Source organism: Oncorhynchus gorbuscha, linkage group LG14, assembly GCF_021184085.1.
Source record: "Oncorhynchus gorbuscha isolate QuinsamMale2020 ecotype Even-year linkage group LG14, OgorEven_v1.0, whole genome shotgun sequence".
Taxonomy (NCBI): domain Eukaryota; kingdom Metazoa; phylum Chordata; class Actinopteri; order Salmoniformes; family Salmonidae; genus Oncorhynchus; species Oncorhynchus gorbuscha.
Genome location: NC_060186.1, coordinates 62,788,149 through 62,811,795, shown reverse-complemented (window position 1 = coordinate 62,811,795; position 23,647 = coordinate 62,788,149). Strand labels below are relative to the sequence as shown.

The following is a 23,647-nucleotide window of genomic DNA, read 5'->3' as shown; positions in this document are numbered from 1 at the left end:
GTGTGTGTGTGTGTGTGTGTGTTACAAAACAGTCTGAGGCATAGAAGTGAGACAGTTGTTCGAAGGAAAAGAGGATACCTAGTAGTTGCACAACTGAATTCATTAAACCGAAATGTGTCTTCCAGGTGCGGGGAACTGTCTTAATCTATCTCATCGGCACCTTGGGAGCAGTTGCTGCTCAAGGGCAGAACGGCAGATTTTTCCACCTTGCTGGCTTAGGGATTCAAACCAGCAACCTTTCGGTTACTCGCCCAACGCTCTTAACTGCTAGGCAGCCTGCCTATAGTGTGTAGGGGTAAGGAGAGATCTAGATAGATCGATGATCTCTTATGTCCAGTTCTGTATTGCTGTTCTGTATTGCTGTATTGCTCTCCATGCTTGCCGGGTAAAGGGAGGTAGCAATGAAATCCAGCAGCTCTCAAAACTATTACAATATAAAGCGCAGTCTTTTTGTGCTTCACACACACATAACATACGGTCTCTCTAGCACGCACGCACGTACACGTTCTGTGGTGGTTAATTTCTTTAATATCAAATGAGGAGAGAGAAGCTTATCACACAAGTCAGAGTTATACTTAAACTAACTCTTTATTCACTTATTAATAAGGGAGCAGGTCAGTACAACACACACATAAAGAGTGTGTAGATTGAGTACTCTACGTTAACCTTTATGGTTCCGCTAGAGGAACCCCTCGACAACATTCCATTGAAAAGGCAGTGCGCGAAATTCAAAAATATTTTTTTGAAATATGTAACTTTCACACATTAACAAGTCCAATACAGCAAATGAAAGATACACATATTGTTAATCTACCCATCGTGTCCGATTTCAAAAATGCTTTACAGCGAAAGCACAACATATGATTATGTTAGGTCATAGCCAAGTCAAAAAAACACAGCCATTTTTCCAGCCAAAGATAAGATTCACAAAAAGCAGAAATATAGATCAAATTAATCACTAACCTTTGATGATCTTCATCAGATGACACTCATAGGACATCATGTTACACAACACATGTATGTTTTGTTCGATAATGTGCTTATTTATATCCAAAAATCTCAGTTTACATCGGCGCGTTACGTGCAGTAATGTTTTGATTCCAAAACATCCGGTGATTTTGCAGAAATACTAAATAATAATAAACATTGATAAAAGATACAACTGTTAATCATAAAATTAAAGATAGACTTCTCCTTAATGCAACCTCTGTGTCAGATTTTAATTTTTTTTTTTTCCAGAGAACGGCGTTCAGAGCCCAATCCAGCCAGAGAAATATCCGCCATTTTGGAGTCAACAGATGTTAGAAATAACACTATAAATATTCACTTACCTTTGATGATCTTCATCAGAAGGCACTCCCAAGAATCCCAGTTTGACAATTAATGACTGATTTGTTCCATATAGTCCATCATTTATGTCCAAATAGCCACTTGTTGTGAGCGGGTTCAGCCCAGTAATCCATCTTCATGAGGCGTGAGCACTTCGTCCAGACAAAAACTCGAAAAGTTCCGTTACAGGTCGTAGAAACAAGTCAATCGATGTATGGAATCAATCTTTAGGATGTTTTTAACATAAAACATCAATAATGTTCCAACCGGAGAATTCCTATGTCTGAAGAAAAGCCATGGAACGAGAGCTAACTCTGTCGGGAGCGTGCATCACGAGCCTGAGACACTCTGCCAGACCACTGACTCAAACAGATCTCATGAGCCCCTCCTTTATAGTAGAATCCTCAAACCAGTTTCTAAAGACGGTTGACATCTAGTGGAAGCCGTAGGAAGTGCAACTTGACTCCATAGACACTGTGTATTCAGTAGGCCATGCTTTGAAAAACTACAAACCTCAGATTTCCCACTTCCTGGTTGGATTTTTCACAGGTTTTCGCCTGCCATATGAGTTCTGTTATACTCACAGACATCATTCAAACAATTTTAGAAACGTCAGAGTGTTTTCTATCCAATACTAATAATATTATGCACATATTAGCATCTGGGACAGAGTAGGAAGCAGTTCACTCTGGGCACGCTATTCATCCAAAAGTGAAAATGCTTCCCCCTATCCCAAAAAGGTTTTAATAATGGCTGGTCGGTGAATCACCCTCAGATTATTCGTTGAGAGCCCCGAGACAAAGATATTTTATAGCCAAGATGCACCCCCTTCAGTCTACATGATGTACAACAGATGTATGGAATGGGTCACAAGGTTAAGATTTGTATGAAAGATACTTATAATTCACAGCAGACAATATCTGCTGTAAAAACAGTTCTCTTTTGTGTAGAGACCAAGGCTGGCCCTGAGATCATCTCTCCCTGGTACCTTTTATAGAACAGAAACAATAACTCATGCTCTGGAATGTGGTATCACCCAAAGACATTGTAAATCTTCCAGAGGCCCATCCTCGGTAGAGCACACAGATGAGCGTTCTAATAACCCCTTATTCTGTTGCATACAACAATCATATGATGCAATAACATCATTGTAACGTAATCTTGTAATTTCCACCATAATCCCCCATTTTGAGAGTTCTCTCAATTTAAAAGAAAATTACAAGATTTAAAAACATTAATTCACACGCAGAAAATGCATACATTCTTCATAAAACAAGAAGCATAAAAGCAATGATTCATTGCATGGACTCATGCACGTGACCGGCTGCTATAGCACTGGCTCAGCCTCCTCCCAAGAAACTTAGTACTGTCTCCCATTTCAACCCCCAACAAATACATTTGAAGTCGGAAGATGATATACACTTAGGTTGGAGTTATTAAAACTCTTTTTTCAACCACTCCACAAATTTCTTGTTAACAAACTATAATTTTGGCAAGTCGGTTAGGACATCGACTTTGTTCATGACACAAGTCATTTTTCCAAACATTTGTTTAGACAAAAATTCACTGTTTCACAATTCCAGTGGGTCAGAAGTTTACATACACTAAGTTGACTGTGCCTTTAAACAACTTGGATAATTCCAGAAAATTATTTAGTGGCTTTAGAAGCTTCTGATAGGCTAATTAGAAGCTTCTGATAGGCTAATTGACATAATTTGAGTCAATTGGAGGTGTACCTGTGGATGTATTTCAAGGCCTACCTTCAAACTCAGTGCCTCTTTGCTTGACATCATGGGAAAATCAAGAGAAATCAGCCAAGACAAAAGCCAAATGGAAAACTCACTAAACCCAAAGGAAAAGGAACACACAAATCAAACACAATATTTAAAAACACCAACAAATAGTAACAAGTGTGTTGTTTGTGTGTGTGTGGGAGGGGGGGGGGGTACTTGCAAACCTCAAGGTAACAACAAACAAAAATGGCCATGCCTTATTTAATTTTGTAGTATACGGCCTGTCTCATTCACTGCTATCCCCAAGACCATAGCCCCGGGAAACATTCCAAAGCCAGACAATGACACCCCCACTCTCCTGGAAAAAACCACATATTTTCATTAGTTTTTACTATACTACACCTATTCAGCAACCCAAAGGTTTAACTACAAACAAAACCTGATAATAATGATATGTCTACGGTGCTCCCTCAAATCATTAATTGTGTGTTTTAGTCTACCCCAACGTTTATGTGTGCTTATTTTAGCATGTGTTAACCTTAGACACGGCAACATGTATCTCACTCCCGAGTCTAACATTTCACTCCCATATTATATGACTGGTCTCTCTTTTCCATTAGCATATATAATTACCCTGGTATCGTTACTAGACCAATGTCCAACAACATATCTAATGCTGCTTTGCCTTAGATTGTTCCTGTTACCCATCTAAATGTAATACCTTTTTCTGTCACAAATTTAGTCAATTTCTCAGCGTAAGGAATCTGTGATATTTGATCCCAGGCATTTAATAAAACGTTTGAGACGTGTACGTCTACCTTAACGTACATACTATAGGGGACTTCCATCAGTCCCGGAAGGCAGAATCCTACTCAAAACACATCAGATAATACAGTGTTTCATTAAGGGAAATCAACACCTAATCAATAAACAAACCCGTAACCCCTTTCCAGTAATCTAATAATTTTAATTTGTTGCATTCATTTAGTAAAAATATAAACCTGTTCAACAAATCTAGAACCTTCAAAAAGTTGGTGCTGTCTCATCAGCATAATAGTCAAAACTAACTGTTACTCTTAGCTATGATGTGGGTGTGCCCCAAGGGTCAATACTGTTCAGCCTGTATATTAATGATCTGCCTTCTGTCTGTAATGGGTCTGAAGTTCAAATGTATGCAGATGATACAGTGATATATGTGCATGCAAAGAGCAAACAACAAGCTGCACAAGAACTCACTACTGTAATGGTCCAGGTTACAAAGTGGCTCAGTGACTCATGTTTGCATCTCAATGTGAAAAAAAATCAGTCTGCATGTTCCTCACAAAGAGGACAACTGATGCCACTGAGCCAGATGTCTGTGTCAGGGGAGAAGCTCCAGGTGGTATCTGATTTTAAGTACCTTGGCATCATACTTGGTTCCAACCTCTCTTTTAAAAAGCAGGTGAACAAGGTAACTCAAATAACCAAATTCAACCTAGCTAATATCCAATATATATGAAATTATTTGACTACAGAGATAGCAAACCTGTACTTCAAATCTATGATACTCCCCCACTTAACATACTGCTTGACTAGTTGGGCCCAAGCTTGCTATACAACATTAAAACCCATTCAGTCTGTCTGCAAACAGGCTCTCAAAGTGCTTGATAGGAAACCCAATAGCCATAATCACTGTCACATCCTCAGAAAGCATGAGCTCCTGAGTTGGAAAAATCGTGTTCAATACATGTCTTGTATTCAAGATCCTATATGGCCTGGCTGCCCCTCCACTCAGTACTTTTGTTAAACAGGAAACCCAAACATATGGCAGCAGATCCACAAGGTCTGCCAATAGAGGTGACTGTATAATTACCTTAAGGAAAAGCACCATAGGTCAATCTGCTTTCTCTGTTAGAGCTTCCCATGTCTGGAATACCCTGCCATCAGACACACACAACGGTACCACCTATCACACCTTCAAAAATAACATTAAGACATGGTAAGAGGCCAATCAGACTGGTGAGAATAATGTATTGCAGCTTTCCATGTTGTCTGTAGCTGGTGAGGCGTGGAAACACTTGCTTTTACTGTATGTATTTTGTTTGGTTGCTTTTTGCATGTTACGTGTTGCTTGTTCTATGTTGCTCTGCGTGTGCTCACTGCTACCTGATTTCTGTATTCTAATTGTTTTTAATAACCTGCCAAGGGACTGAGGTTGAAAATGAGCAGGCTGGCTAAAACCGTCACTTTTACTGAAAAGTTGATTTAATGTGCATTGTCCCTGTAAAAATACAAATACACTCAAACTGGACATTGTTCCACGTAATGGAAACAGATTATAATGTTAGAATACATTAACTTCCTACTCAAATGCACTGGTGTTACCTAAACTATAAAACCCAGCAACAGTAATCAGAAGGAAAAAAAGGAAACATTTTGGTGGGCACAGCTACCTCTTTAAGAGGTAGGGGCACAGCTCTATCGCAACCGCTATTATTAGATTTATTAGATTTAGGTAACGGTCTCTTCTTTGATTCAGTTATTTAAATACAACTCCATTCTAAATATGTTATTCCAGCAGACCATTTAGGCAACAGACAACGTATTACATCGAAATCGCCTCGCTATTTATGTTGAATAAATTAGCCTTTCAATTTTAACTAAGCAAGCTGTTAAAACGTTCAGTTTATATCTTAAACACTGGTGGCCGTATCTGTCCAGGCAAAACATACCAATAGTTGAATTACAATCAGAAACCCAGATTTTAGTCAATACCATAGACCCAGTGCTATTGAAATGATGAAGAAATCCCGCAAATAACATGCCTGCTGCTATTCCTGAGCAAGTTCTGTACTGGTGGTGCCCCGATCCCACAGCTGAATCAACTTTAGGAGAGGGTCCTGGCGCTTGCTGGACTTTCTTGGGTGCCCTGAAGCCTTCTTCACAACAATTGAACCGCTCTCCTTGATGTTCTTGATGATCCGATAAATGGTTGATTTAGGTGCAATCTTACTGGCAGCAATATCCTTGCCTGTGAAGCCCTTTTTGTGCAAAGCAATGATGACGGCACCATGCGGGTAACCATGGATGACAGAGGAAGAACAATGATTCCAAGCACCACCCTCCTTTTGAAGCTTCCAGTCTGTTATTCAAACTCAAACTCAATCAGCATGACAGAGTGATGTTTTGTTAATGTGAGAATCACTGACATGATGTCAGCTGGTCCTTTTGTGGCAGGGCTGAAATGCAGTGGAAATGTTTTGGGGGGTGGATTCAGTTCATTTGCATGGCAAAGAAGGATCACTCTTCATAACTTTCATAACATTATAAAGAGTGATCACTCTGATCACTCTTCATAACATTCTGGAGTATATGCAAATTGCCATCATACAAACTGAGTCAGCAGACTTTGTGAAAGTTTATATTTGTGTCATTCTCAAAACTTTTGGCCAAGAACAGCTCAAATAAGCAAAGAGAAACAACAGTCCGTCATTACTTGAAGACATGGTCATTCAATACTGAAAATTTCAAGAACTTCAAGTGCAGTTGCAAAAACCATCAAGCACTATGATGAAACTGGCTCTCATGAGGACCACCACAGGAAAGGAAGACCCAGAGTTACCTTTTCTGCAGAGGATAAATTAACTAGAGTTAACTGCACCTCAGATTGCAACCCAAATAAATGCTTCACAGAGTTCAAGTAACAGATACATCTCAACATCAACTGTTCAGAGAAGACTGTGTGAATCAAGCCTTCGTGGTCAAATTGCTGCAAAGAAACTACAAATGGTATTTATTTATTTAACCTTTATTTAACCAGGAAAAGCCCATTGAGACCCAGAGTCTCTTTTTCAAGGGAGACCTGGCCAAGAAGGCAGCAACTATCAATACATTACATAATTAAAACATACAACAACATGATCCAGCCTAAAAATAGCATTTACACTCCTCTGTAACAGAGTCCCATCAATATTTAAAATGTATATCAGTGGCCCTAACATATCTAGATGAAGCATGGATTGTAGACTATTCCATGCCTCTGGTGCACAAGAAGAGAAGGCAGTCTTGCCTAATACTGTGAATGTTCTGGGGACTTTAAGTCGCAACACCTAGCAGACCAGGTATGGTAACTGCTGGTGGTGAAGGAGACCAGACTACAGAGGTAAAGAGGGACCAATGTTTCTAGCTACAGTAGCAACAATTCATGGTCAATTGAATAAAAGGTCTTTGATAAATCCACAAACAGAGCAGCACAATGTTGCTTTTTATCAAGTGCATTAATTATGCCGTTTGCCACTGCCATAGCTGCAGTTGTGGTGCTGTGCCCCGATCTAAAGCCAGACTGAACCCCGCTCAGTATGTTCTTTTCAATGAAGACGTTTTTTAACTGTGAGCTCACTAGGGATTCATAGACTGGCCAGGATAGGGAGTTTGGATATAGGACGATAGTTACTAGCATCTGAGGGATCTCCACCCTTTAGCAGCGGGAGGACATAAGCTGATTTCCAAATGCTGGGTATGGAATTGGTCAAGAGACTCAAGTTGAAAATGTGTGCCACAGGTTCAGCAATAATACCAGCTGCTATCTTTAAGAGGTAGGGGTCTAGGCTGTCTGGACCTGCAGACTTTTTAGTGTCTATAGCCTTTAGTGCTTTATAGACCTCAGTATAAGAAACAGGCTCAAAGTTAAAATGGTTCACATGAGGGCCTATATCATAGTTGACTGTAACACAGCTTACATTAGAGGCCACCATTATCAAAAAGGACACCAATAAGAAGAGGAGACTTGCTTAGGCCAAGAAATGCGAGCAATGGACATCAGACATACTTTTGATGCATTCGTGCCCATGCCGATTAATCAAATAGCCTGTTGATAGCCCTATGATCCTGGTCAATTTAACCAGCCTGAATCAAGACCCAGATTTATCAGTAGACTCTTTTGTCTATCAGCTTCCGTATGAAAGTCAAGAGTTCAAGCTCTATTTCAAAGCTTTTTCAGCAGTTTTATGTTAAAATGGAAATATGTCTTTGGCTTGTTGATTTTTCCACCTCAATCACAGGAATGCCAAAAATGGAGACTAAATCCCACAACACATACTTAACATACAGATGTCTAGCTCAGTTGGTAGAGCATGGCGCTTGTAACGCCAAGGTAGTGGGTTCGATCCCCGGGTCTACCAATACGTAGAATGTATGCACACATGACTGTAAGTCGCTTTGGATAAAAGCGTCTGCTAAATGGCATATATATTATTATTATTATATATATAGGTAAGCCATCATCATAATGTATAATCTTGTCTTCACTGATTAGCGCACATCGGGACCCACTAGCAGAAGCATTTTCCAGATTGTTTTTTAAATGGTAGATAAACGTTTTGTGTTCCATATTTCCGAAAACCATTGATGCATTCAACTGCAAGTAGAGCTTCAGAAAAGTGATCTATATCATCGTTCTGTATTGATTACCGGGTTTCCCGGAATGGTATGTCTTCCTTTTCTTCCTTCTGATTGTGCTTCATATAGTCATAATCAAGGCTGGCTGGTGTTATTTGTATTCTGTCATCTTCACTTTGTCTACAGATGACGATGGGAAGCAGATTTACCTCATTTTTAGCATGATCATGTCCTTTTCCCTGATCCTGTGATTCTAATGCTGATCCCTTATTTATGTCACTTGTTAAATCCACTTCAATCAGTGTAGATGAAGGGGAGGAGATGGGTTAGGCCACGATATGCCCTTATATGGAGCTTGATGTCACAGATTAATGTTTTTTTGGGGGGGAGAAGGAGCTGATAGAGTTGATAGTTAGGCATATTGCAGGTAAAGATAGTTATGCAAAGTGGAGAAAGAGATGGCAGCAAGCTAGTGTTCGGTCCCTGGATGCACTTTATACAGAAAATCAAGGGAAGAAGGCACCACATGTCACTGTTTTCTGATAAAAGAAACAGAGAGATGCAGAAGATTGTTAGTAGCAGTTTGAAATGCTGGGGACAGAAAACCGAAGGATACTAAAAGATACAGCTGTTGCTACTGTATTTCCAAATCAAATGTTATTTATCACGTGCTGAATACAACAGTGAAATGTTTACTTATAGCCTTTAACCAACAATGCAGTTAAGAAAGTAGAGTTAAGAAAGTATTTACTAAATAAACTAAACAAAATGTAAAAAATATATATAATAATGAGGCTATATACAGGGGTTACCGGTACTGAGTCAATGTGTAAAAACAAAGTGGGGAAGGGTGTCAATGTAAATAGTCCGGGTGGCCATTTGATTAATTGTTCAGCAGTATTATGGCTTGGGGGGTAGAAGCTGTTGAGGAGCCTTTTGGTCCTAGACTTGGCGCTCCAGTACCGCTTGCCATGCGGTAGCAGAGAGAACAGTCTATGACTTGGGTGACTGGAGTCTTTGACAATTTTTTGGGGCCTTCCTCTGACAAAGCCTCAGACACCTGGATCTGGCGTAGTGTCGAAATACAAAGGCGTGTTTTTCAGGACCCTGTCTTTCAAAGATAATTAGTAAAAATCCAAATAACTTTCCCATGCTTGTTCAATTAACCATAAACAGTTAATGAACATGCACCTGTGGAAAGGTCATTAAGACACTAACAGCTTACAGATGGTATGCAATTAAGGTCATAGTTATGAAAACTTAGGACACTAAAGAGGCCTTTCTACTGACTCTGAAAAACACCAAAGAAAGATGCCCAGGTTCCCTGCTCATCTGTGTGAATGTGCCTTAAGCATGCTGCAAGGAGGCATGAGGACTGCAGATGTGACCAGGGCAATAAATTGCAATGTCAGTACTGTGAGACGCCTAAGACAGTGCTACAGGGAGACAGGACGGACAGCTGATGGTCCTCGCAGTGGCAGACCACGTGTAACAACACCCGCACAGGATCGGTACATCCGAACATCACACCTGCAGGACAGATACAGGATGGCAACAACAACTGCCTGAGTTACACCAAGAACGCACAATACTTCCATCAGTGCTCAGAATGTCCGCAACAGGCTGAGAGAGGCTGGACTGATGGCTTGTAGGCATGTTGCAAGGCAGGTCCTTCCTGCAGGCTCATCCTGACATGACCCTCCAGCTTGACAATGCCACCAGCCATACTGCTCGTTCTGTGCGTGATTTCCTGCAAGACAGGAATGTCAGTGTTCTGCCATGGCCAGCGAAGAGCCTAGATCTCAATCCCATTGAGCATGTCTGGGACCTGTTGAATTGGAGGGCTATGGCCATTACCCCCAGAAATGTCTAGGAACTTGCAGGTGCCTTGGTGGAAGAGTGGGGTAACATCTCACAGCAAGAACAGGCAAATATAGTGCAGTCCATGAGGAGGAGATGCACTGCAGTACTTAATGCAGCTGCTGGCCACTCCAGATACTGAATGTTAATTTTGATTTTGACCCCCCCTTTGTTCAACGACACATTCCATTTCTGTTAGTCACACGTCTGTGGAACTTGTTCAGTTTATGTCTCAGTTGTTGAATCTTGTTATGTTCATACAAATATTTACACGTGTTATGTTTGCTGAAAATCAACGCAGTTGACAGTGAGAGTTTCTTTATGTCAGGGGGTTTGAGAGACAATAGACATTGTGTGACCTTACATTGCAAAAACAGAACATCCCAAAAACATTGTGATAAATAAACATAGGCTATATAATGTTTTGGGATAATGTGAAAACATAAACATTCAATAAAGTAAAGTAGGTACAACCCTCCGTGTGCTCGCCAGAGATAGCCTGAATGCCATTAGGTACCAAGATGAGATCCTCACTCCTTGTGAGACCATATGCTGGTGCGGTTGGCCCTAGGTTCCTCCTAATGCAAGACAATGCTAGACCTCATGTGGCTGGAGTATGTCAGCAGTTCCTGCAACAGAAAGGCATTGATGCTATGGACTGGCCCGCCTGTTCCCCAGACCTGAATCCAATTGAGCACATCTGGGACATCATGTCTCGCTCCATCCACCAACGCCATGTTGCACCACAGACTGTCCAGGAGTTGGCGGATGCTTTAGTCCAGGTCTGGCAGGAGATCCCTCAGGAGACCATCCGCCACCTCATCAGGAGCATGCCCAGGCGTTGTAGGGAGGTCATACAGGCACGTGGAGGCCACACACACTTTTTGACTTGTTTAGAGGACATTACATCAAAGTTGGATCAGCCTGTAGTGTGGTTTTCCACTTTAATTTTGAGTGTGACTCCAAATCCAGACCTCCATGGGTTGATAAATTTGATTTCCATTGATCATTTTTGTGTGATTCAGTTGTCAGCACATTCAACTATGTAAAGAAAAAAGTATTTAATAAGAATATTTAATTCATTCAGATCTAGGATGTGTTATTTTAGTGTTCCCTTTATTTTTTTGAGCAGTGTACTACTGTTAAAAAGTTTGCCAGTTGAGGACTTGTGAGGCATCTGTTTCTCAAACTAGACACTAATGTACTTGTCCTCTTGCTCAGTTGTGCACCGGGGCCTCCCATTCCTCTTTCTATTCTGGTTAGGGCCAGTTTGGGCTGTTCTGTGAAGTGAGTAGTACCCAGCGTTGTACGAGATCTTCAGTTTCTTGGTAATTTCTCGCATGGAATAGCCTTCATTTCTCAGAACAAGAATAGACTGACAGGTTTCAAAGCCTGTAATCAAACCCACGAATGCTGATGCTCCAGATACTCAACTAGTCTATAGAATGACAGTTTTATTGCTTCTTTAATCAGAACGAGAGTTTTCAGCTGTGCTAACATCATTCTAAAAGGGTTTTCTAAAGATCAAATAGCCTTTTAAAATGCTAAACTTGGATTAGCACAACGTGACATTGGAACACAGGAGTGATTGTTGCTGATAATGGGCCTCTGTATGCCTATGTAGATATTCCATAAAATATCTGCTGTTTCCAGCTAGAATAGTCATTGACAACATTAACAATATCTACACTGTATTTCTGATCAATTTGATGTTATTTTAATGGAAAAAATATGCTTTTCTTTCAAAAACAAGGACATTTCTAAGTGACCCCATGCCTTTGAACGTGTGTGTGTGCGTGCGTGTGTGCGTGTGAAAGAAAACAGAAGAAAAAAGAGAGGAAGCTACAGTTGAAGTCAGATTGAGGTCAGGGCTTTGTGATGGCCACTCCAATACCTTGACTTTGTTGTCCTTAAGCCATTTTGCCACAACTTTGGAAGTATGCTTTGGGTCATTGTCCATTTCGAAGACCCATTTGCGACCAAGATTTAACTGATGTCTTGAGATGTTGCTTCAATATATACACATAATGTTCCTGTCTCACCCCTGTGGTGTTCTTCGGCTTGCAAGCCTCCCCCTTTTTCCTCCAAACATAACGATTGTCATTATGGCCAAACAGTTCTATTTTTATTTCATCAGACCAGAGGACATTTCTCCAAAAAGTAAAAATTTTGTCCCCATGTGCAGTTGAAAACCGTAGTCTGGCTTTTTTATGCGGTTTTGGAGAAGTGGCTTCTTCCTTGCTGAGCAAGGTTATGTCGATATAGGACTCGTTTTACTGTGGATAGAGATACTTTTGTACCTGAGATTGATTTGCACTTTTCGCACCGGGTGTTGCCAGAATAACAACCTATCCCTCAACGTCACCAAGACTAAGGAGATTGTGGACTACAGGAAAAGGAGGACCGAGCACTCCCCCATTCTCATCGACGGGGCTGTAGTGGAGCAGGTTGAGAGCTTCAAGTTCCTTGGTGTCCACATCAACAACAAACTAGAATGATCCAAACACACCAAGAAGAAAGTCGTGAAGAGGGCACGGCAAAGCCTATTCCCCCTAAGGAAACTAAAAGATTTGGCATAGGTCCTGAGATCCTCAAAAGGTTTTACAGCTGCAACATCGAGAGCATCCTGACCGGTTGCATCCCTGCCTGGTAGGCAATTGCTCGGCCTCTGACCGCAAGGCACTACAGAGGGTAGTGTGTATGGCCCAGTACATCACTGGGGCTAAGCTGCCTGCCTTCCAGGACCTCTACACCAGGCAGTGTCAGAGGAAGGTCCTAAAAATTGTCAAAGACCCCAGCCATAGACTGTTCTCTCTACTACCGCATGGCAAGTGGTACCGGAGTGCCAAGTCTAGGACAAAAATGCTTCTCAACAGTTTTTACCCCCAAGCCATAAGACTCCTGAACAGGTATCAAATGGCTACCCAGACTATTTGCATTGTGTGACCCCCCCAACCCCTCTTTTTACGCTGCTACTCTCCGTTTATCATATATGCATAGTCACTTTAACTATACATTTATGTACATACTACTTCAATTGGGCTGAGCAACCAGTGCTCCCGCACATTGACTAACCGGGCTATCTGCATTGTGTCCCACCACCCGCCAACCCCTCTTTTACATGACTGCTCTCTCTGTTCATCATATGTGCATAGTCACTTTAACCATATCTACATGTACATACTACCTCAATCAGACTGATAAACCGGTGTCTGTATGTAGCCTCGCTACTGTTATAGCCTCACTACTGTATATAGCCTTGTCTTTTTACTGTTTTATTTCTTTACCTACCTATTGTTCACCTAAAACCTTTTTTGCACTATTGGTTAGAGCCTGTAAGTAAGCATTTCACTGTGATACCTGTTGTATTCCTTGCACGTGACAAATACATTTTGTTTTGATTTAAAGCCATGACATAATTTTATGGAATTTTTCAAGCTGTTTAAAGGCACAGTCAACCTAGTGTATGTAAACTTCTGACCCACTGGAATTGTGATGCAGTGAATTATAAGTTAAATAATCTGTCTGTAAACAATTGTTGGAAAAATGACTTGTCATGCACAAAGTAGATTGCCTAACCGACATGCCAAAATTATAGTTTGTTAACAAGAGTGGTTGAAAAACTAGTTTTAATGACTCCAAGCTAAGTGTTTGTAAACTTCTGACTTCAACTGTATTTAAAGGGTTGGTGCCAGTACCACATTTACGATGTGCTTCTTGTGAACGTTAGCCTTGTTAGCACGCAAGGATGCCCAGCTGTACTCTACTGCTTTGTTGCGTGCTGAGAGAGGCGGGGGAGAGTTAGAAAGGGAGAAGACAGGAGGTGGGGCTCCGATAGTAGCTCATTGGTTACAGTAGGGGTGGGTTACTTTCTATTTCCTACCGTTTCAAAAGGGTGTATGATGTTAACTAGCCGTCGTGGAAAAGTGAACTGCGATGTCTTCTATTGCTTCCCTTAACCAGCAGCCAGCAGCGTGTGTGTGTAACCTTCCGGTTCTAAATTTTTCCGAGGCAACCAATCAGCAGGCATGGACACTATGGTATTGGCTCATGCAAACTTTATTTTATTTACTTTACTTTACTTTATTTTTTATTTCTGTGACAGACAATTACCCACCGCAGTGTTAGTTGACTTTTGGCTTCTCTCAAACTCCATTAATTCCATCAGCATGAAACAGTCATTATTCAGAAACAACATTATTCTTGTTTTGATCGTATAGTATTTTAACATGTTTTCTTAATTCATATGTTACGAATCCCTTTTGGCCCGACAGTCTAGGGGGGATGGTACTGAGACCCGTAACATAACTCATGCAAATTATTATTGTGACAAAGTAAAAGTGTGCACGAAATAACCATGACAACAGAAATCTACCGTCAAACTCTAGGTTTATTTATAAACACACGGTAATAGGGGGAGCAGGAAAAGGGGCTGAGCTGGACCCAAGGAAAGAAACAATAAATATACAAAAACACACCCCTAAGCTAGACTAGCCTACTTTAACAACAACTAACTAACTAACCAAAAATACAGTGGGTGGTCCGCCCAGTTCTACCTAGTTTATTTAACAAAGTTCACCTACGGGTAGTGTATGCCCATGGGCGACTTGTCTTGGTTTCCCCTTTTCCCACCAGCAAACAAACAAACACCATAACCAAAAACAATACTCACAGGTGATGACAAAGTGCTATGGAGGTGCTTTAAACAAAAGAGAGGTTAAGACACAAAGCGAGAGTGAAACACAGAGACCTACAGACATGGCATTTACAGAGAGATTGAGCTAGAGATTGAGCTGAGCTGAGCTTTAGAACAAACCAATGATGGGGTTTTTAAACCATGGGGAAGGAACTGTGATAGGGTAGGAAATAGGAGGAGGTGTGTCTTCTGATTGATGATTGATTGTTGACTGATTGGGGAGTGATGGTTTTCACCTGTGAGGGGAGAAGGAGAGAAAAGAAACACACACAGGATATACACACAGGATAACTGTATCCGTAACACTCCCACCCTTAAAAGAGCAACCCTAGGGGTTGCGACTACAGTATTTCAATGAATACTCACAACAAAGCAACAACCTTGCAAAACATACAGAAATCATTTTCACACACGAGACAAAGCATCTGCCAACACATTATCTTAACAAAAACTGGTTACCCGATTTTGTCTTCGGTAACGGTCCGACACAATCAACCACCACATGCTCGAATGGTTCACCTATGATAGGTATGGGACAAAGAGGAGCGGGAGGAATAACCTGATTTGGTTTTCCTGTTATCTGACAGGTGTGGCATGTCCGACAGAACTGAGCCACATCTTGTTTTAAACCCGGCCAAAAGAAATGTCGAAGGATCCGATCATAAGTTTTTGTGATTCCTAAATGACCAGACCACTGGTGATCATGAGCAAGGGATAACACATTTTGTCGAAAGGCTGTAGGAATCACTATTTGGTAAACAGCATTCCAATCTCCATCCGCATCAACATGGGATTTCCATTTACGCATGAGGAGATTACCATCAATGAAGTAAGCCACGTTCTTCTTCTTCACATCTTCCAATGAGACAACACTAGAAAAACATTTATCAAGCTTGTTGTCAACCTTTTGGTTAGCAATCAGCTGCTCACGAGTGACTGGTAACTGTATTGCATCAGCAATAAGTTCAACGTTCTTTGATTCTTTCCTGGGCTGTTTGTCAGAGGTGATCAGCTTCTCAGAGGTATCACACAATCCATCCTCTTGATCAACCTCTTTGAACAGAACAGTGTTCGACAAATCTATCTCGTCACCCTCTTGTAGTGCCTGGGCACGAGTGACAGCACAAGCGGGGAACACATGTGGATAACTCTGTGCCAGCTCATTCGAGAGAGAGTGGTCACTTTTATCCAATACTTCCAATACGGGTACTACCTTTCCTCCGGCAATATCGTTACCCATTATAAAGGTCACACCTTTCACTGGCAACATAGGACGTACCCCCACTCTGAATATTCCACTGATTAACTCAGAGTGTACATTTACAAAGTGCAATGGTACTGGGACAAAACCCATTTCAATACCCTGCACTAACACACTGGAACCACAGTATGTATCGTCAGATAAGGGCAACACATCAGACAATATAAACGACTGCGCCGCACCAGTATCTCTAAGGATTTTAACCGGTCGTTGAGACGCTTCGTCATTCGTTAGGGACACAAACCCTCGAAAATGAATGGTTCATAACGGCGGTCGGGGACTGAGACTTTCAAACTACAGTTACCCTGAGGCACCTGTTTTGTTGCCGACCTCTTAACCGTACGAATTAGAGCAACACCTGTTGGTGGCTTGGCACGAAGAGGCATCCCTTGTTTACGTTTAAGCAGGAAGCAATCATTAATCATATGTCCTACTTTATGACAATAGAAACAGGGACGCTCATTCTTCTGGCGTGCTTGATATACTACTGCTGGCCGACTAGGGCTAAAGGTAGGAAACTCAGTGGCTCTACTCTCAGTTTGAGCCGAAAACACACTCTTGTGCGTCAACACAAACTCGTCTGCCAACACAGACGCTTCTGCCAGACAGGATACTTTCTGTTCGTTTAGGTAAACTACAATGCGTTCGGGTAAGCAATTTTTAAACTCTTCCAACAAGATTAACTCCCGGAGAGAGTTGAAATCAGTTACCTTACTAGCAGCATGCCATTTATCAAACAGATTTCCCTTGTCTCTAGCAAATTCCACATAAGTCTTACTAGAAGACTTTCTATGAGACCTAAATCTCTGTCGGTATGCCTCAGGCACAAGCTCATAGGCACGAAGAACAGTAGATTTGACCACTTCGTAATTCAAACTGTCCTCCAGAGGTAACGCTGACAAAACCTCTTGGGCTTTACCAGTTAATTTACACTGAAGTAATAGGCACCATACCTCTTCAGGCCATTTCAATGCTATGGCTATACGCTCAAATACACAAAAATAGGAGTCAACCTCTGACTCTCTGAACAAAGGTACTAAGGCAATCTGCCTACTAATGTCAAACGTGTTTGAGGACACAGTAGGTGAGGACGGCTCACAAACAGGCACAGTAGGACCGGAGGCGAGCCTCGCTGTCTCTGCCTCCAGTTCCATCTGGCGCATTTTGAACTCCAACTGCCTTTGTTCTCTGTCTGCCTCAATTTTACACATCTCCAAATGCCGTTGTTCTCGTTCTTTTTCTGCCTCTATTTTACACATCTCCAACTGGAGAGTCTCTTGCCTAATTTGGGCTCTCTCTTCCACCTCCAGTTGGAACTGTGCTAAACGGACATCCCTCCTGGCATCACCATTTGACAGTGGGGAGAGTGGATCAAAACGGGACAATGTGGCTGGTGTTTTAGCCTCTCCCTCATCAGACACCAATGCAGAAAATAGCAAACACTAATGCTACTTCAGCTATGACGCTCAACACTGAACTATACCACTACAACAATCTACATGAGCGGCATAGGTGTCAGTTATGACAGATCCTGGATGAGCCCCCACTTATGTTACGAATCCCTTTTGGCCCGACAGTCTAGGGGGGATGGTACTGAGACCCGTAACATAACTCATGCAAATTATTATTGTGACAAAGTAAAAGTGTGCATGAAATAACCACGACAACAGAAATCTACCGTCAAACTCTAGGTTTATTTATAAACACACTGTAATAGGGGGAGCAGGAAAAGGGGCTGAGCTGGACCCAAGGAAAGAAACAATAAATATACAAAAACACACCCCTAAGCTAGACTAGCCTACTTTAACAACAACTAACTAACTAACCAAAAATATAGTGGGTGGTCCGCCCAGTTCTACCTAGTGTATTTAACAAAGTTCACCTACGGGTAGTGTATGCCCATGGGCGACTTGTCTTGGTTTCCCCTTTTCCCACCAGCAAACAAACAAACACCATAACCAAAACAATACTCACAGGTGATGACAAAGTGCTATGGAGGTGCTTTAAACAAAAGAGAGGTTAAGACAAAGCGAGAGTGAAACACAGAGACCTACAGACATGGCATTTACAGAGAGATTGAGCTAGAGATTGAGCTGAGCTGAGCTTTAGAACAAACCAATGATGGGGTTTTTAAACCATGGGGAAGGAACTGTGATAGGGTAGGAAATAGGAGGAGGTGTGTCTTCTGATTGATGATTGATTGTTGACTGATTGGGGAGTGATGGTTTTCACCTGTGAGGGGAGAAGGAGAGAAAAGAAACACACACACAGGATACACACACACACAGGATAACTGTATCCGTAACAATATGAGCTCCATGTAAAATGATCAAATAACCGTAGACAACACATTCATTCACATACTTGGGACAGACAATAACATGCACTGCAGTGTTAGTTGACGTATGGCTTCTCTCACACTCCTACAACAGAAAAGGATAACTCAACAAAAATGTTGAACCTTCTATGTTTGGGGCGCACATGTTGAAAACAAACTAGCTAACAGTGTACATGGCTAACAGGACAAGACCTAGCACAGCTAACAAGTTAGCATGAAAACTTGGTTAAAACAACCATAATACACTTGAGATTACAATAAATCTTCATGTTATTACATTGTACTTTAGTTTATACATATTCTGCGACAATTTGGATGTAATTATATCAAAAGAAAGTGCCTTTAACTGGGAAAGGAGTGGAGAAGCATTTCCTACCTACCATAAATTCCATCAGCATGAAACAGTCTGAGGGAAAATCATGGTCAAAAATAATACAGGAGCTATGGTGCAGTACCGTCAACGAACCACATGACGTCAGTCAAGTACCCATGAATGAAACCTGTCAATAGGAATTATTGAAAATATAAGACCTATTCAAACATGAACTCAATTACATGAAGTCACGGCTTATGAAACAGGATATGATATATTTCTTACTCTGTTTGTGTGTGTGTTTGACTAGGTCCCCTCTCTGACTGTGTCTTTCTCTGGTTGTGTTCCACAGGTTCAGAGATGATTGTTGGGGTGAATAAGTATCGTCTGGAGAAAGAGGTGTTCGTGGATGTGCTGGCTATTGACAACACCAACGTACACAACAAGCAGATTGACTAACTAAAGAAGGTCAGTGTCACACCTCACCCCAAGACTCAATGTGTAAAATGTCCCAACCAGTCCTCAAGCCCTCTTACTTTAATTTCTCCAAATATGTACCTGCTGCTGGGCCTGGGAGGCAACACACACACGCACGCACGCACGCACGCACGCACGCACACACACACACACACACACACACACACACACACACGTGTGCTCGTCTCTTTGGGCCTGGTAGACCCTTCGGTGGGTCAGTCAGAGAGCATAGATAATGGCTCTACAGGAGTAGTATGATAGTCTAAATAGTCCAGACCTCTAGGAAACATAAGAGATTCCTGGTAAGTACATGTCATATAACATAAGCCGTGTATTGTTGGCCTACAATGCTTCAATGCATCAAAGCTGAGGCCATGTTTTTCTTGACCTTGCTACATAATGCTAATCATACCAAAAGGATAACAACCTCTTGGAACCTGGGGAGATGTTGTTATCTTGATATCTCATCAGTCTGACAACCTCTGACCAGTAAACACTACAAATAGGTTTTCCTAAAAAAAAAAAAAATTATCCTCAAGGGATATGTATTAAGCTGACAAAAGGTTAGACTTTGAATTGGTTAAACTTTGAAGTCTGAAGTGAAAGTTCTACTGAAAGATTAAAAATGATGCCTTTATGATTATATTGTTTACCAGTTGTTTACATTACACCAGAATGCGCTGATCTTTCTTGAATGATTTTCATCTCTACAAAGAATAATGTAATAACTCCATAGCCAACGGTGGTTCAGTATACAACAAACAGTTGCCTATGATATTGAAACACCTATTTCTCTAAATAAGAGCATTTTGCTAAATTAAGGAATAGAAAGCTCAAAAGCCCTAGCTCCAGAGCAATGGTTGGATAGTCAAAGGGGATGCAACATTCAGAAAACACTGCTGCAACGTACGGCGTCTGTTCGTGTGGTTTCAATAGACACCCAAAGTTACTGTTGAGTACAACTACAACCCGGGTCTGTCTTCACTCCCCATGGTACAAATGTATCTTCCTCATAAAAGAGATGATTTTCTTTTAGAAGAGATTTAGGTTAAACCAAAAGGTGCTATAAACACAGCTAACTGTTGATTGTCACATTGATAATCCATATCTCCCCGTAGGAACCAGAGAGTGATCCCTAGTCAGAAAGGACACATTATTCTTGCTCAAAATCCCCCATCTCTTGATTGACTGGTTTGAAGGAACACATTGTTCTCTCTTAACAGTAGTTTCCCCCAAACCACCGGCTAATCTAAGGGAATAGACATGAGATAATAACAGGGTTCATGAAAATCTATTATTTGTGACAAGAAATGTTGATTTAAAGCTTATGATTAGATTTGTTAAATTTGAACAACACTCCTTATTCTTGTCATTTCCCCTCACGTTGCTCTCGATCAACATATTTACCAGCACTATCACCCTAATCATTTTATTATATTATGAATAGAATACATTTCTGTTTCAGTTTAATTTTTTTGTCCATGAAATATAACATTAAGGCCAAATCATGAGACTTGAGGTCGGGAGAGAATGAAAATGAATGGATTTCATGAAGATGGTGTGTAACAATAATCTCACCCAACAAGACCATGCCACAAAACAAACCCTCATTGTCTTACAGTACATACTTTTGATGCATTCGTGCCCATGCCGATTAATCAAATAGCCTGTTGATAGCCCTAAGATCCTGGTCAATTTAACCAGCCTGAATCAAGACCCAGATTTATCAGTAGACTCTTTTGTCTATCAGCTTCCGTATGAAAGTCAAGAGTTCAAGCTCTATTTCAAAGCTTTTTCAGCAGTTTTATGTTAAAATGGAAATATGTCTTTGGCTTGTTGATTTTTCCACCTCAATCACAGGAATGCCAAAAATGGAGACTAAATCCCACAACACATACTTAACATACAGATGTCTAGGTAAGCCATCATCATAATGTATAATCTTGTCTTCACTGATTAGCGCACATCGGGACCCACTAGCAGAAGCATTTTCCAGATTGTTTTTTAAATGGTAGATAAACGTTTTGTGTTCCATATTTCCGAAAACCATTGATGCATTCAACTGCAAGTAGAGCTTCAGAAAAGTGATCTATATCATCGTTCTGTATTGATTTACCGGGTTTCCCGGAATGGTATGTCTTCCTTCTGATTGTGCTTCATATAGTCATAATCAAGGCTGGCTGGTGTTATTTGTATTCTGTCATCTTCACTTTGTCTACAGATGACGATGGGAAGCAGATTTACCTCATTTTTAGCATGATCATGTCCTTTTCCCTGATCCTGTGATTCTAATGCTGATCCCTTATTTATGTCACTTGTTAAATCCACTTCAATCAGTGTAGATGAAGGGGAGGAGATGGGTTAGGCCACGATATGCCCTTATATGGAGCTTGATGTCACAGATTAATGTTTTTTTGGGGGGGAGAAGGAGCTGATAGAGTTGATAGTTAGGCATATTGCAGGTAAAGATAGTTATGCAAAGTGGAGAAAGAGATGGCAGCAAGCTAGTGTTCGGTCCCTGGATGCACTTTATACAGAAAATCAAGGGAAGAAGGCACCACATGTCACTGTTTTCTGATAAAAGAAACAGAGAGATGCAGAAGATTGTTAGTAGCAGTTTGAAATGCTGGGGACAGAAAACCGAAGGATACTAAAAGATACAGCTGTTGCTACTGTATTTCCAAATCAAATGTTATTTATCACGTGCTGAATACAACAGTGAAATGTTTACTTATAGCCTTTAACCAACAATGCAGTTAAGAAAGTAGAGTTAAGAAAGTATTTACTAAATAAACTAAACAAAATGTAAAAAATATATATAATAATGAGGCTATATACAGGGGTTACCGGTACTGAGTCAATGTGTAAAAACAAAGTGGGGAGGGGTGTCAATGTAAATAGTCCGGGTGGCCATTTGATTAATTGTTCAGCAGTATTATGACTTGGGGGGTAGAAGCTGTTGAGGAGCCTTTTGGTCCTAGACTTGGCGCTCCAGTACCGCTTGCCATGCGGTAGCAGAGAGAACAGTCTATGACTTGGGTGACTGGAGTCTTTGACAATTTTTTGGGGCCTTCCTCTGACAAAGCCTCAGACACCTGGATCTGGCGTAGTGTCGAAATACAAAGGTGTGTTTTTCAGGACCCTGTCTTTCAAAGATAATTAGTAAAAATCCAAATAACTTTCCCATGCTTGTTCAATTAACCATAAACAGTTAATGAACATGCACCTGTGGAAAGGTCGTTAAGACAATAACAGCTTACAGACTGTATGCAATTAAGGTCATAGTTATGAAAACTTAGGACACTAAAGAGGCCTTTCTACTGACTCTGAAAAACACCAAAGAAAGATGCCCAGGTTCCCTGCTCATCTGTGTGAACGTGCCTTAAGCATGCTGCAAGGAGGCATGAGGACTGCAGATGTGACCAGGGCAATAAATTGCAATGTCAGTACTGTGAGACGCCTAAGACAGCGCTACAGGGAGACAGGACGGACAGCTGATGGTCCTCGCAGTGGCAGACCACGTGTAACAACACCCGCACAGGATCGGTACATCCGAACATCACACCTGCAGGACAGATACAGGATGGCAACAACAACTGCCTGAGTTACACCAGGAACGCACAATACTTCCATCAGTGCTCAGAATGTCCGCAACAGGCTGAGAGAGGCTGGACTGATGGCTTGTAGGCATGTTGCAAGGCAGGTCCTTCCTGTAGGCTCATCCTGACATGACCCTCCAGCTTGACAATGCCACCAGCCATACTGCTTGTTCTGTGCGTGATTTCCTGCAAGACAGGAATGTCAGTGTTCTGCCATGGCCAGCGAAGAGCCTAGATCTCAATCCCATTGAGCATGTCTGGGACCTGTTGAATTGGAGGGCTATGGCCATTCCCCCCAGAAATGTCTAGGAACTTGCAGGTGCCTTGGTGGAAGAGTGGGGTAACATCTCACAGCAAGAACAGGCAAATATGGTGCAGTCCATGAGGAGGAGATGCACTGCAGTACTTAATGCAGCTGGTGGCCACTCCAGATACGGAATGTTAATTTTGATTTTGACCCCCCCTTTGTTCAGCGACACATTCCATTTCTGTTAGTCACACGTCTGTGGAACTTGTTCAGTTTATGTCTCAGTTGTTGAATCTTGTTATGTTCATACAAATATTTACACGTGTTATGTTTGCTGAAAATCAACGCAGTTGACAGTGAGAGTTTCTTTATCTCAGGGGGTTTGAGAGACAATAGACATTGTGTGACCTTACATTGC

General features: G+C 41.3%; 1 long non-coding RNA gene across 1 annotated transcript in view; it reads left to right on the top strand.

Moving 5' to 3' along the window:
- Positions 1 to 23,647, top strand: part of LOC123994326 — a 47,194-nt gene that overhangs the window by 7,829 nt on the left and 15,718 nt on the right. Inside the window, exon 2 of the long non-coding RNA XR_006831638.1 lies at positions 19,259 to 19,374. This is a non-coding gene — a long non-coding RNA (uncharacterized LOC123994326). The remainder of the gene's footprint in view (positions 1 to 19,258; positions 19,375 to 23,647) is intronic.